The sequence below is a fragment of the Ovis aries genome, chromosome 26 (assembly GCF_016772045.2).
Source record: "Ovis aries strain OAR_USU_Benz2616 breed Rambouillet chromosome 26, ARS-UI_Ramb_v3.0, whole genome shotgun sequence".
In the NCBI taxonomy this organism is placed as follows: Eukaryota; Metazoa; Chordata; class Mammalia; order Artiodactyla; family Bovidae; genus Ovis; species Ovis aries.
Window position 1 is genome coordinate 36,147,510 of NC_056079.1, and position 13,705 is coordinate 36,161,214.

The window sequence follows — 13,705 nt, forward strand, 5'->3', positions numbered from 1 at the left end:
TTATTCAATTCACTACATCCGAAATATCATTTCAACATGCAACCGATATAAAACTATCAGCGAGATAGTTCACATTGTTTTATACTGTTCTTGTTGTTGTTTAGCCACTAAGTCGCGTCCAACTCTTACGACCCCATGGACTGTAGCCCACTAGGCTTCTCGGCCCATGGGATTCTCCAGGCAAGAACACTGGAGTGGGCTGCCGTTGCCTTCTCCAGAGGATGTTCTTGACCCAGGGTTCAAACCCATGTCTCCTGCATTGGCAGGTGGATTTTTTACGACTGAGCCATGAGGGAAGTGCTTTTTTATTAGTATGGTAAATGCCAAAATTCAAATAAATTCAAAATTCAGTGGGTGCTTTATACTCAGCACATCTAAATTCAGAGGAGGCACGTTTTAGTCACGTAAGAGCTGCAGGTGACTTGGTTACTGGGACAAGGTGACTCTAGACTGTCTTCCCAGAGCAGCACCCCTGTGCCCCTGGCTGTAATTACCCTGCCAACAAGCACATATTTTATCTCCAGCCTAGACCTCTCCCCCGAATGCCAGTTCCACACACCGGTGCCCCACCCCTGTCCTCCTTCCATCTTCCCTGCATCCCCTCGGTCACCCACAACCCATCCCGAACACTGCAGTCACATGAACCTTCAGAAAACACCGATCTGATGGTTGTCACGTCTCAGCTCAGCATCCTTCTTTTGCTCTGAGGATGAAGAAAATCTTTGATGAGGCTCTCAAGGATCAGACGCTTCCTCCCACCGACTGGTCTTTCCTCAGACTGGCCCTAGTACCCCGGGCTCCAGCCTCCACAGCCTTTGAAGGGGTCAGTGCCGTCCCTCCGTGGGGACTTGGACCTCACTGCCCTCTGCTCAGACTGCCCTGCCTGACCACCCACCCCACCCCACCATCCCCAGGCTGCCTACGTCCAGCTCATCCTCAGACATCAAGGTGGTTTTCACTTCTTCAAGGAAGCTCTTCTGGAGGCCCTGCCGACTCTTACCTTCCCCACTGTGCCTCCTGCATAGGACCTGCTGTGGTACAACTGCACACAAGTGTGACTGTTTCCACCGATGCCCATCTTGCCCACTAGATGTTAAGGTCCATGAGGGAAGGAACGCTGTTTTGCCCACCCTTGTACTGTCAGCTCCTTGCAGGCCAGGCACACCATAGTGACTCAATAAACGTGTGTTGAAGAAATCAACACGTCTACTCTGTCTGGCTCAAGGAAGACAGGCTATTGCATTTTATTGCATTTCACTTTCCTGCACTTCCCAGATACAACATTTTTTGCAAAATGAAACGTTGTGGTCTGTGTGTGGGTTGGAAAAGAATTTCCAGACATGAGGCAGAATGAAAAGAAGAATAAAGTTTATGAGAGTGGGGAGGGGAGAGTGGCTGCCAGCACAGCGGGCTGGCTTCCCGATGGTCAGGGAGAGCCGACGCTCAACAGGGGTCCTTGATTCATTTTTATACCCTGGGTGTAAAGAGCGGGATAGGGGTCTTGCGGGTCATTTGCTGATTGGATGAGGCAGGTATATTGGGTCGGGGGGAAGAGTAAGGCAAATACCTTGTTCCTATATGGGGAAGGAGGGGAAACAGGTTATACTGGTCAGGAAGACCTGAATTCATTAATAGTTACAACATTGGGGATGGAAGGGAAAATGGATAAGGGTCTGGTTTTTCCGTTCCTGCGTTCCAAGACCCTCCTTGGTTTCATCTGCTAAAGATGTCCTTGGGTCACCGCATGAAAGTTTGTGGCCACCCTGCATTGTCAGATGCTGCTTAGCACTTTGTAGCCATAAAGTGTTTTTTAATTAAGGTAGGCACGGTTTTAATGATGTCATGCTTTTGCACACTTAACAGACCACAGTGGAGTGTACCCATCATTTTATTTGTGCTGGGAAACCAGACAATTCGGATGACTCACTTTTTGCCATACTCGCTTTACCGTGGTGGTCTGGAACAGAACCCGCAGGATCTCTGCGACAATAAAATGAGCTGACCCTCACTCAGCCCTCCGCTGCACTGGATGTTAGCGTCATTTTTCAGATGGGGGCACTGGACACAGAGGGGTATACCAGTTCACTCAAGGTCACACAGCTAGTCAACAATGGAGCCACAATTTGAACCTGAGCAGTCTGGTTCCATAGTGCAAATTCTTAACCATCACATTGCGCTAAATCACTCAATTTGCTTATCTATATATAGACAGAGACATTGATAATACCTCCCTTAAAGGGTGGTCAGGAGCGCCAGGGAGAAACCATTCAGTAAACTGAAAGTGCTGCAGTGAGCTTCGTTTCTTAAGGCAATGAGTCGGACAAATTGGTGTCTAAGGTCGTTTTTAGCTCCGGAATCCTGATTTCTCTATATCTAGATCTTTACAGGAGCCTTTCAAAGACCAAAAACAAAACACACAGAAACCCCTGAGGCGCAAAGGGGAAACACTGATCAACAGCGGGAGGTGGGTACAAAAGCCCTGCCTCGGTTCCCCCAAATACCCTCTGGATGGCCCTAGATTTCCAAACCCTCAGTGAGGGCAAGACGGAAATCTGGCCCACAGCTGGGGGTCACTCATAAATTTGTTCCCTTGGATCTTAGGTCCTGAGAAGGCTGCAAAATGAGAAGGAGAAGATGTGATTGAGCCGTCTGAAGGTATTTGCTCCAACAGGGTGACCTGGACGTGGGCGCTCTAGCTGAGTCCCGTCAGCAGATGAAGAGATGGGAGAAAAGGGCAACGTCAGCTATCTTGGCCTCTGGAGGGGTTCCTTCATCCTGGTCAGAGGACAGTGTTGGTCATCTGTGTACCACCTTTGTGGCTCCAAGGATTGGTTTTGTGGAAGACAAGTTTTCCATGGGCCAGGTATGGTGGTGGTGGTTGGGGGCGGGGGGGGGGGGGAAGCGGTTGTTTTGGGATGATTCAAGTGTATTACATTTATTGTGCACTTTATTTCTTTTATGGTTACATCAGCTCCAGCTCAGATCACTAGGCATTAGATCCCAGAAGTTGGGGACCCCTGATCTAGGGGGTTCAGAGGATAGCCCTTCTAGACACTCCCCATGTCAATGCTGCTGCTGCTGCTGCTAAGTCATGTCAGTCGTGTCCGACTCTGTGTGACCCCATAGACGACAGCCCACCAGGCTCCTCCGTCCATGGGATTCCCCAGGCAAGAGTACTGAAGTGGGGTGCCATTGCCTTCTCCGCCCCATGTCAATAGGTGATAGTAAAAGGAATCACAGTTATTAATTGTGCCCAAAGCACTGATACACATTGTGCACCATGTATTTCCTATGACAAGAGCCTTCTTATCCCTGCTTCTCACAGGAGGAAACAGGCCAGGTGGTGGTGGTTTAGTGGCACAGTCATCTCTGACTCTTTTGTGACCCTAAGGCCTCCAGGCTCCTCTGTCCATGGGATTCTCCAGACAGGAATACTGGCATGGGTTGCCATTTCCTTCTCCAGGGGATCTTCCCGACCCAGGGATCGAATCTGGATCTCCTGCATTGCAGCCAGATTCTTTACCAAGTGTGTTGACCTAAATTCCCTGAGGTCATACATGTAATACTCAGAGTCAGAATTCAGACCCAAGCTCCCTAACTCCCAGGCTGACCTAAAGGGAACCAGCAGATGACTAGTTGGGCAGGTGACTCAGCAGGCCCCAAGGTGCGGAAGAAACAGCAATGACCTGAGTTGTGCCCATCGGTACTGTCCATAGGCAGGCAACCAAAGGACCAGCCTATCCCCCTGAAGCTGTAGAAGCAGAATCCACAGGGCTCTACACAGCATTGCTGGGGACACCTTCCACACTCTTGACCAGCTGGCGGGGTAGGACTGTCACCCTCCTTGGGTTCTTCTTGCCTTTTCTTCTTGCTCCCCGGGGTCCTGTGTGCACCCACGGTCAGCACGGGCTGTCCACTCTGATATCCAGGAAAGTGGCCGTGGGATGCGAGTTGAAACCCCAGTATAGGCGATAGTCCCTGGAAGCCCCTATTTTTCTCTCCTCCCCAGAGACAGTTACTACTCAAGTAAACTCTAGATTTCAGTGGAGTCTTTTAATTTTGCTGTTAAGGGAAAGGCAGGGCATCCACTTTTATATTTTTGCTTTCTTCCCTAGAATTTCCAATTCCCAACCCCATTCTGTTATTATGAGTTTATGCAACTAGACCGACTTTTGTTCTTAAAAGAAACATTATTAATAATTAATAAAGCTTCCAGAGATAAAAGCTGCCTCCTGAGCTAAATAATATAAATAGCTAAAATACCCTGAGTGCGCCAGGCCTTCTTCTGAGCATATTTGACCCCAAGAACAGCTCCATGTGGGAGCTGCCATCGTCACCATTGCCATTTTAGAGGTGAGGAAACTGAGGCGCAGGGTGCGTAACTTGTTCCAGGTCTCTGGCTGGTAAGCCGAGGGACCTAGTGTGTGTGCTGGGCTAAGTTGCTTCAGTCGTGTCAGACTCTCTGTGACCCTGCGGACTGTAGCCCACCAGGCTTCTCTGTCCATGGGATTCTCCAGGCAAGAATGCTGGAGTGGGTCACCATGCCCTCCTCCAGGGGATCTTCCTGACCCAGGGATCGAACCTGCCTCTCTCATGTCTCTTGCACTGGCAGCTGGGTTCTTTACCACTAGCACCACCTAGGAAAGCTAAGGTTGGAACAAAAAATCAGTCTGTAGAGTCTGCGATTCTGGGGCTGACATCCTAGATGGAGGAGGGGTAGGAAAGTGAAAGAAAGTGATGTAGCTCAGTCGTGTCTGACTCTTTGTGACCCCGTGGACTGTAGCCTACCAGGCACCTCTGTCCATGGGATTCTCCAGGCAAGAATACTGGAGTGGGTTGCCATGCCTGTCCAACTCTGTCCCTGAGCTCTTAATCCCTTTTTTTGGTTTGTTTGTTTGTTTGTTTTTCTTAATCCCTTTTTAGCAAAGAAGGAACCGAGAAGTCTCGGGAAGCTCTGAGCCCTCTGAGAACAGAGGCTGTCCTGCCCCTCTGTGGGTCCCAACCCCCCCGCCAGTGCCACCTCCGCAGGTGTGCGAGTCAAATGTGAGCCAGAAAAAGCTCCAAATCCAAAACTCTTAGAATCCAAAGGAATTGCCTTTCCATTTCCCAAGCAGTGTGAGCGCTGGATCCCTCTGTTCGATCCCATGTTCCCAAGCCAGGTCACTCTGCAGACAGCCTGGAGGGTCCGTTCTCTGCTCCATCTGCGCCCACAGCCTCTCCCTGAGTGGGTTTATCAGCCCCTGCACTGCCAACACAGAGACTCGTCAAACTTTTCTTCTGTGTGATGTCCCTTCCAATATTTGAGGAAGGCTTTCCCTTGTCTCCCATTCTCGGCCGAAATAATGTCAGGAGCTCATCGCAAAGGTGATCACTGAGCTCCCGGATTCCTCGTTTCCTGCCCAAGGTTTACTTATGATGGAACTTACCATTTTAATCATTGCCTTTTCCAGAGTGGGATTTGAAGAGATAAAGGAGCCCTAAAGCCAAGATACTCGGAGGAAACGGAAAAACAGAAGGAGGTATTACATTTGCATCCTTGGAAAATGCTGGAATCAAGTTCCTGCGCTCACTCACCTTGCCCTGGGCCCCAGAGCCCAAGGAGACCCTGTCTGCTCCGCTCCTGCCTGCCCCCCTGCACCTTGTGCTCCCCCCAACCAGGTCCTCCGTCGCTCTCCACCTGTGCCTGCGTCTTCCACGTCACAGAAGAAACCACCAGCTTGACCGTCCTCACCTCTCAGCACGTGGACCTGTCTACGCCCACTGCCCTGGTCCACACGCCTCCTTTGGCTTGTCCTCTGGGCCTCTTCCCCTCCCTCCTCCTGAAATAATGCGGCTTCTGTCAGCCCTGCCTCAGCAGACCTCTCCACTAGCCATGATGCCCACAGGACCACTGGCTCTTCCTTCCACCGCCAAGCTGCCTGAAAGCGCAGTAGCTGCCTCCCACCGCTCACTCCTCACCCTGAACATGCTGTCCTCGCATCGCAGAACCTACAGCCACGTCTCCATCCTGAAGGTAACTCCCGAGGGCATCTGGCTCTGGCTTGGTTGTGTCTCCCTGAGTTCCTGGACATCTTGCCCCCGTCTTGCCTGCTTCCCCTCCTGTCTCCTGAACTCAGATCTTCCCAGGGCTCATGAGTAAGAACTCTGCCCAGGCCTCTTTCAGTTTAGCTCTTCTCCTGCTGTGATTCCCGGGCTTCCCTGGTGGCTCAGCTGGTAAAGAATCCACCTGCAATGCAGGAGACCTGGGTTCGATCTCTGGGTGGAGAAGATCCCCCGGAGAAGGGAAAGGATACCCACTCCAGCATTCCGGCCTGGAGAATTCTATGGACTGTATGGTCCAGCCTTGGGGGCAGCATCGTCAGAGGACACACCCAGCCCCACCCCTCCCAGCGTCTCTTCCCAGATGACACGACCACCATTCACTTGCTCACTCAAGTCGGGAACCTGGGGTCCCACAGAGCTCCCCCTTTCCTCTCCTTTCCACACCCAGCTCCACTGCCCACTAGATAGCAGAGTCTTTCTTCAAAACCTGTTCTCAAATTTGAACCCGCATTCAAATCACCTAGGGATCTATTCAAGTTTGAACTCCTCCAAGGGAGGCATGGCTTGCAACCAAGGCCCCTAGCCTCTGTCCCTCCCTTGCACAGCAATTCAACGCGTCCTGTGTACTGCCACCAGATGAAGGCGGGGAACATTTCCAGCATGGCAGTGGGGTACGTCTGACCTCCTCCCTAACGGTGCCTGCCCCTAAGGTCAACATTCTTCTGACCTCCATCCCCTTCGGTAACTTGCCCTGGGTTTAAACTTCATCTCGATGGAGTTGCACAACATAGACCCTTTTGTACAGGCTTTCCTTCACCCAACATCACCTCTCTGAGACCATCCATGTTGCCACATCGCTCAGGAGTCGCTTCCTTGCCATTACTGTGTAGCATATTCCATGGTGTGAATGTACAACAATTTACCCATCCTCATACTGATGTGTGCTCATCCCCAGTTGTTCAACTGTATCTGACTCTTTTCGACTTCACGGACTGTAGCCCACCAGGCTCCTCTGTCCATGGGATTTTCCAGGCAAGAATACTGGAGTGGGTTGCCATGCCCTCCTCCAGGGGATCTTCTCAACCCAGGGATTGAACCCGCGTCTCCTGTGTTGCAGGCAGATCCTTTACCACTGAGCCACCTGAGAGGCCCCCGCATGCTGATGGACGTGAGCTATTTCTGCCTGGAGGCTGCTGTAAATAAAGCTGCTATGGACACAGCGATCACGTATGTCCTTTCCATGGACAGAAGCACTGACACGCATCTGTGCTGGGTGAGGACCTAGGAGTGAAATGGCATGATTGTCAGTCATGCGTGCATTTTGTTTGGCACAAGCACGTTTCTGAAGTGATTACACCGAGTTCTGTTCCCACCAGTGACGTTCCCACCAGTGACGTTCCCACCAGTGGCTCCACACCCTTGCCCCCACTTGGCATCACTGATGGTTCCGCCCTTCCAGTGAGCGAGAAGCACTTGCCTGCTGTGGTTTCAATTTGCATTTCTGATGGCGAGAGAAGCTGAGCACACTGCCAAGTGTTTATCAGCCTTTAGAATATTCCTCTTACCTGCAGCGTCTGCTCGGGTCTCCGGCTCGTCTTTATCGGGTCGTGGCATTTTCCTCTCTGCGACTGTGGGCTCTTCTCCAGGCCCCTTATGGGGGTTCCTTGCCCAGCTGTGACCCCCCTGGCCAGTCCAGCCTCCAGCCTGACCCTCCTCATCTGATCACTCACCGTGGTGTCTCCTAGGGGCTGTGGACAGTGCAGCTTGAACCACAGAAATTGCTCGTCTAACAGATCTGGGGGCCAGGTGTCCAAATTTCTCCTGTTTATAAAAACACCAGTCATATTGGATTAGAACCCACCCTAACGACCTCACATTATACTTGTTCATCAGCAAAGACCATTTTTGTGTGTGGGATGGTCCTATGTCACACACAGGGCTGAGTGACACTCCCAGAGTCCCGTCCACAGATGCTGAGGTCAGGACTGCAACATTTTCTGGGGACATAGTTCAACTCCCAACACTCACTTTCCTCTGTTACTGAGAAGCTCAGCAGCTGCCTTCCTGTTTGCTGCCCAGGGAAGTAAAGGGCCCCCAGGGTGATGGTGATCAAGGCTGCGTCCCTGGCTCCCAGGCCCCTCGCTACACTCCCTCACTATAGCCCCTCAGAGGACAGTGTCTGCACACCGCCCAACCCCGTGGTCATACTCGCTCACGCCCCCCTGCCCTTCTCTTCCCTCCCATTTCCCCATCCACCCAGCTGGGCACCAAGCAAACTTCCCAAACTCCTGAGTTGTCAGATCAATCAGTCTCACACAGGGGTCAGGACCACTGTGGTAAAAGCCAGCCTTGTGCCTGCTCGGGGCCACCCTCTCTCTCGCCCCACCACCCTCGCCCAGGCACCGTGGTGGACACCGTGTCTGTTGCCTCGTGTCATCCTTAGAACTCCCTGAGCTGCAGGTTATGGGAAACATCAGCACAGGTAGGCGAGCAGCCCCAGCACCACCTGGAGAGAAAGGCACCACCAGGGCCAGAGCTGGAGGCTTGTCTGTGTCACTACACATCCTGGACATCTGCAAGTAGGGGACACAGAGACCCCCTGAGGTTCTGAGAGACCCAGGTGAGTAAAGGGCGAACCCTGGGGACCCAGCAGTTTCCAGGGGGATGCGGGAGATGAGTCAGCAAAAGAACCAAGGAAGGATGGCTTTGAGGATTTTGAAGGCGTGCAGTTACCAGAGCTGGACCAGAGGTCCCCGTCCCCCCATCCCAGAGCCCGCACAGGGACGCCCAGGCCATGTCAACAAGCCTCTGCTGAGTGATGAGGGAGGGAAGACGTCCACGGCCAGTGATGGTCCTGTCAAATCTCCAGGTTACACAATGGGGCCCCTCCCTAATTTAGGGCCTCCCTGGTGGCTCAGGTGGTAAAGAATCCACCTGCAATGCAGGAGACATGTGTTCGATCCCTGTGTCAGGAAGATCCCCTAGAGGAGAGGATGGCAACCCACTCCGGTGTTCTTGCCTGGAGAATTCCACACAGAGAGGAGCCTGGTGGGCTGCAGCCCATGGGGTCGCAAAGAGTCGGACATGACTGAGTGACTAACACACACAACACCCGATTTAAAAGTCTTTTCAGCTTTTCCGTGTCCTTTTCCCCAATTCCTGGCCTTGGCCGCCCCTGGCTCCTCTCCTGACCTCGTTCTCCACCCCAGAGCCAGCTCTGGTCCACGTGACAATCCTCCGACTGCTGCCAGCAGAGATCCCTCTGCCGCTGGAGCCACACTCTCAGCTGAGACCCTCCATCTACCAACGAGGCCCGTGTCGATCTTCAGGCCACGCTTACCCCCAGATGGCCAGCGGTCTCCATCTGGATTTCCAGCAGCCAGTGTCAGGCCAGAGGCTCCAACACGCCCGACATGGAGCCCCGGTGCTCCGCCGCCTGCTGCCATCCTAGGTGCTGGCAGCTGCCTCCCTCCAGTGGATTGGTTGATGCAGAGCTCTAGACCCTTCTCTTTCCATCACTGTGTACAAGAGATTTGTCAGCCGATCCTACCAGCTCTGCCTCCAAAACACAACCAGAATCCAGCCACATTTTATCACGCCACCCCAGCCCACTCTCGCAGAGGCTGACATCATTTCTCGCTGGAGGCCCTGACCAGCCTCCTAACTGGTCCCCCTGCGTACTTGCTGGTCTACCCAATATATGCTTGCAAGTCATACGGCAAGTAGCTGGGATGCTTCTGGTAAAATGTAGGTCAGACCATGTCTCACATCTCTGCTCAAAACCCTCTAGTGGTTTCCTGGCTCAGAGTAAAAGCCAGAGGCTCCCCTGCCTCACCTCACAGACCCCTTGCTACCCCTGCGTCCTCTCCAGCTGTGCTGTTCCGGCCCCATGGGCTGCACCGCTGCCTCAGGGGCCTTGCACCTGCTCAGCCACCTCACACTTCACAGCCCCTGCTGGCTCAGCCCTCGCTTTCTTCTGACCACTGCTCAAAAGTTCCCTTCTCAGTGAGGTCTTTGTGTGGGTATGCCAAGGCTCACATAACAAAGTCGCACATGTGAGTGGCCTGGGGGGCAGAAATGGACTGTCTTACGGATCTGGAGGCTACAAGTCCCAGACTAAGGTGTTTGCCCGGCGGGTTTCCTCCGAGACTTCCCTCCTGGGCTTGGAGATGGTCGTCTTCTCCCCGTGTCCCCCCCATGAACTTCCTCGTGGGCATCTGTGTCCCTGTCTTTTCTTCCTACAAGGACACCAGCCAGCTTGGTTCAGGGCCCACACTCATGATCTCATTTTGACTTGACCAACTCTTTAAAGACCTGGTGTCCAAACACAGTCACACTCAGAAGTGCTGGCAAGTTAGGACTTCAGTATGGGCTGGGGAGGACACACCTCAAGCCCATGTAACTCTTTCTGATCATGTTCCCTGAAGTCCCGTCCCCTCGGCCCCATTCCCTTCCTTCCCCTCTTTCCTGTGTATATTTCGCTCCTGTGCTCTGGTAGCTACCTGTCACACTGTGAGTGTCGGTTCTGTCTTTTTGTTTCTCCCACTTGAATGTCAGCCCTGTGAGGGCAGGGTTGGGTCTGTGGTGGTCAGCGCTTTATTCCCAGGGCCTCTAACTGAGCCCAGGACCCAGCAGACACTCCGCTAATACAGCATCACTCACATATATAATTCACATGTGTTTAATGAATTGATTAAAGCCACAACTACCTTTAAAAGGCCTCCAGAACACCCTGGTGCTCATATTTCTTTCACTGAATATTTTTATTAAAGATCGCGTAACGAGCTTGGAAATGGACTCGCCATCTCGACCACGTGTGCTCGTGGTGAGCGCCAGGCTTCGCTCAGCTGTTAGTGGACTGTTTCTCCCCCAGTGCCTTCTTCTCAATCCAACTGCAAAAGGCCTTTTCGTTTCTTAATCTCCTTTTGGCACCAGAAGGCGTGTAATTTTTTTCCCTCCTGCCCTTCTGTTTGGTATTTAAAAACACACCCTGAGAAGCATAAATGTAGCCTTTTTTTTTCCCCCTCCAGTGAAATTTTCTGTAATTGTGGGCCTGGCTTTAAGAAGACTCAATACATAAAAATTTGAAAATGCCAAAAACATCAAATAAAGGAAGGGGGCAAAAGGAAAGGGTGATTGCTGTGTAATGGATCTTAAAAAAAAAAAAAATTCTTATTTTCTTTTAAAGGATTCAGTGTGCATTTCCTTAATAGTGGTTTTCCTCGGGCGCTTTTAGAATGTGGGTTGATGTCCACATCTGCCTTCATCTAATACCAACCAGGGCCCTCATCCTGTGCTGAGTTAGGCCCAGCCCTCCTGGCATTTCTTTGGACCTTTTTGTCTTTTCCCCCTAGAATTTCTACAAGGCTGCTCTGGGCTCCCAACTTCGGACTCAGGAGTGTGTGTGAGCAGAGGTTGTGAGATGGTGACCTGTGGTAACGTGGAGGGTTGAGGAGGAAGGCTGGTCCATGTGCGCCCCTGCCTGCCAGCACCAAGGGAACCTTGCAACTTCCTTTGAGATCCCCTGGGACCCAGAGACAAGGTGTGTCTCAGCATCAGGCTCAGAAGATCTCACAGGCATCCCCCACCTTCCTCAGGATGTCAAGGCCACCAGTGAGGCCCAAAGCCCAAGACTCAGGTTGCTGGCGGAATCCCCATCAGAGCCAAAGGCAGCTCAAGTTTCTCCGACCCTCCTGCAGAGAGGAAATTGAGGCCTGGGGAGGGGGTGTGACTTGGAGGGGCCAGGAGAGCAGGCCAGGCAGCCTGAGACGTACAGGGCCCCGGGCTCGGGCTCGGGGACCAAGGCACTTCCAGAGGGCTTTGTAGCCCGAGGTGAGTAAGTGCAGTCAGCCCGCTGGGAGCATGGGGTCAAGAGATCCATCCCCAGGTTGTGTCAGGAGCCAGCAGCCAAGAGTCTCCCTGATTCCCACTGGGCCCTGAGGGCAGGGAGGGCCCGAGACAGCCTTGGCAGGGGCAGCAGCAGGGAGGGAAGGGGCCGGGAGGAGGGGGCAGACCTCAGGGCCACACCACGCCAGCCCGAGCAGAGTCCAGAGCAGGCCAGGCCATGTGACCTTAAGCAGTGGCCCCTGGGATGTGCACTGAGGCTTGAATAAATGACTCACTGAGCCTCCGCAGGCAGCCTCTCTGTCCCCCCTTGGTGGTGGCCTCTGCCAGTGAATGTCTGTTGAGTGAATGAGCGAGACCCCTTTCCACACCTCCATCACACATAGCCTCAACGTGACCATCTATTCATGTGACCACAGGGAGGCCACCTGCGCCTCACCGCCCAGGACCCCATCCCCCACCTCTACAAGGAGCTGCTCTGCAAGGACCCTGCACCCGGATACGGCCACAGCCCGTGAGGTCCAAGTTACTGGGTCACCTACAAAGACCAAACACACTTTAAATGTAGACCTCTCCAGAAATACACGGGCATGTTGGATATTTGAATGTGGGTTGGGCTTTGGAGAAGGGAATGGCAAACCACTTCAGTATTCTTGTCTTGAGAACCCTATGAACAGTATGAAAAGGCAAAAGATAGGACACTGAAAGATGAACTCCTCAGGTCGGTAGGTGCCCAATATGCTACTGGAGATCAGTGGAGAAATAACTCCAGAAAGAATGAAGGGATGGAGCCAAAGCAAAAACAGCACCCAGTTGTGGATGTGACTGGTGATGGAAGTAAAGTCCAGTGCTGTAAAGAAAAATATTGCATAGGAACCTGGAATGTTAGGCCCGTGAATCAAGGTAAATTGAAAGTGGTCAAACAGGAGATAGCAAGAGTGAACATTGACATTTTAGGAATCAGTGAACTAAAACAGACTGGAATGGGTGAATTTAACTCAGATGACCATTTTATCTACTACTGTGGGCAAGAATCCCTTAGAAGAAATGGAGTAGCCTTCATGGTCAGCAAAAGAGTTTGAAATGCAGTACTTGGATGCAATCTCAAAAATGACAGAATGATCTTTGTTCATTTCCAAGCCAAACCATTCAATATCACAGTAATCCAAGTCTATGTCCCGACCACTAATGCTGAAGAAGCTGAGGTTGAATGGTTCTATGAAGACCTACAGGACTTTCTAGAACTAACACCAGAAAAAGATGTCCTTTTCATCATAGGGGACTGGAATGCAAAAGTAGGAAGTCAAGAAATACCTGGAGTAACAGGCAAGTTTGGCCTTGGAGTATAGAATGAAGCAGGGCAAAGGCTAACAGAGTTTTGCCAAGAGAACGCACTGGTCATAGCAAACACCCTCTCCCAACAACACAAAAGAAGACTCTACACTTGGACATCATTGGATGGTCAATATTGAAATCAGATTGATTATATTCTTTGTAGGCAAAGATGGAGAAGCTCTATTCAGTCAGCAAAAATAAGACCAGGAACTGACTATGGCTCAGATCATGAACTCCTTATTGTGAAATTCAGACTTAAATTGAAGAAAGTGGGAAAACCACTAGACCATTCAGGCATGACTTAAATCAAATCCCTTACAATTATACAGTGGAAGTGACAAATAGATGCAAGGGATTGGATCTGATAACGTGCCTGAAGAATTAGGGACAAGGTTTGTGATGTTGTACAGGAGGCAGTGATCAAGACCATCCTCAAGAAAAAGAAATGCAAACAGGCAAATGGTTGTCTGAGGAGGCCTTACAA

The 13,705-nt window shown here is 51.7% G+C and overlaps 1 long non-coding RNA gene across 1 annotated transcript; it reads left to right on the top strand.

Annotated features, from left to right (window-relative positions):
* Positions 1–2,606: 2,606 nt before the first annotated feature.
* Positions 2,607–11,326, top strand: LOC121818070 (uncharacterized). Its single transcript, XR_006058180.2, has 3 exons — positions 2,607–2,863; positions 5,451–6,013; positions 7,160–11,326. It is a non-coding gene; the product is annotated as an uncharacterized LOC121818070 (long non-coding RNA).
* Positions 11,327–13,705: the final 2,379 nt, after the last annotated feature.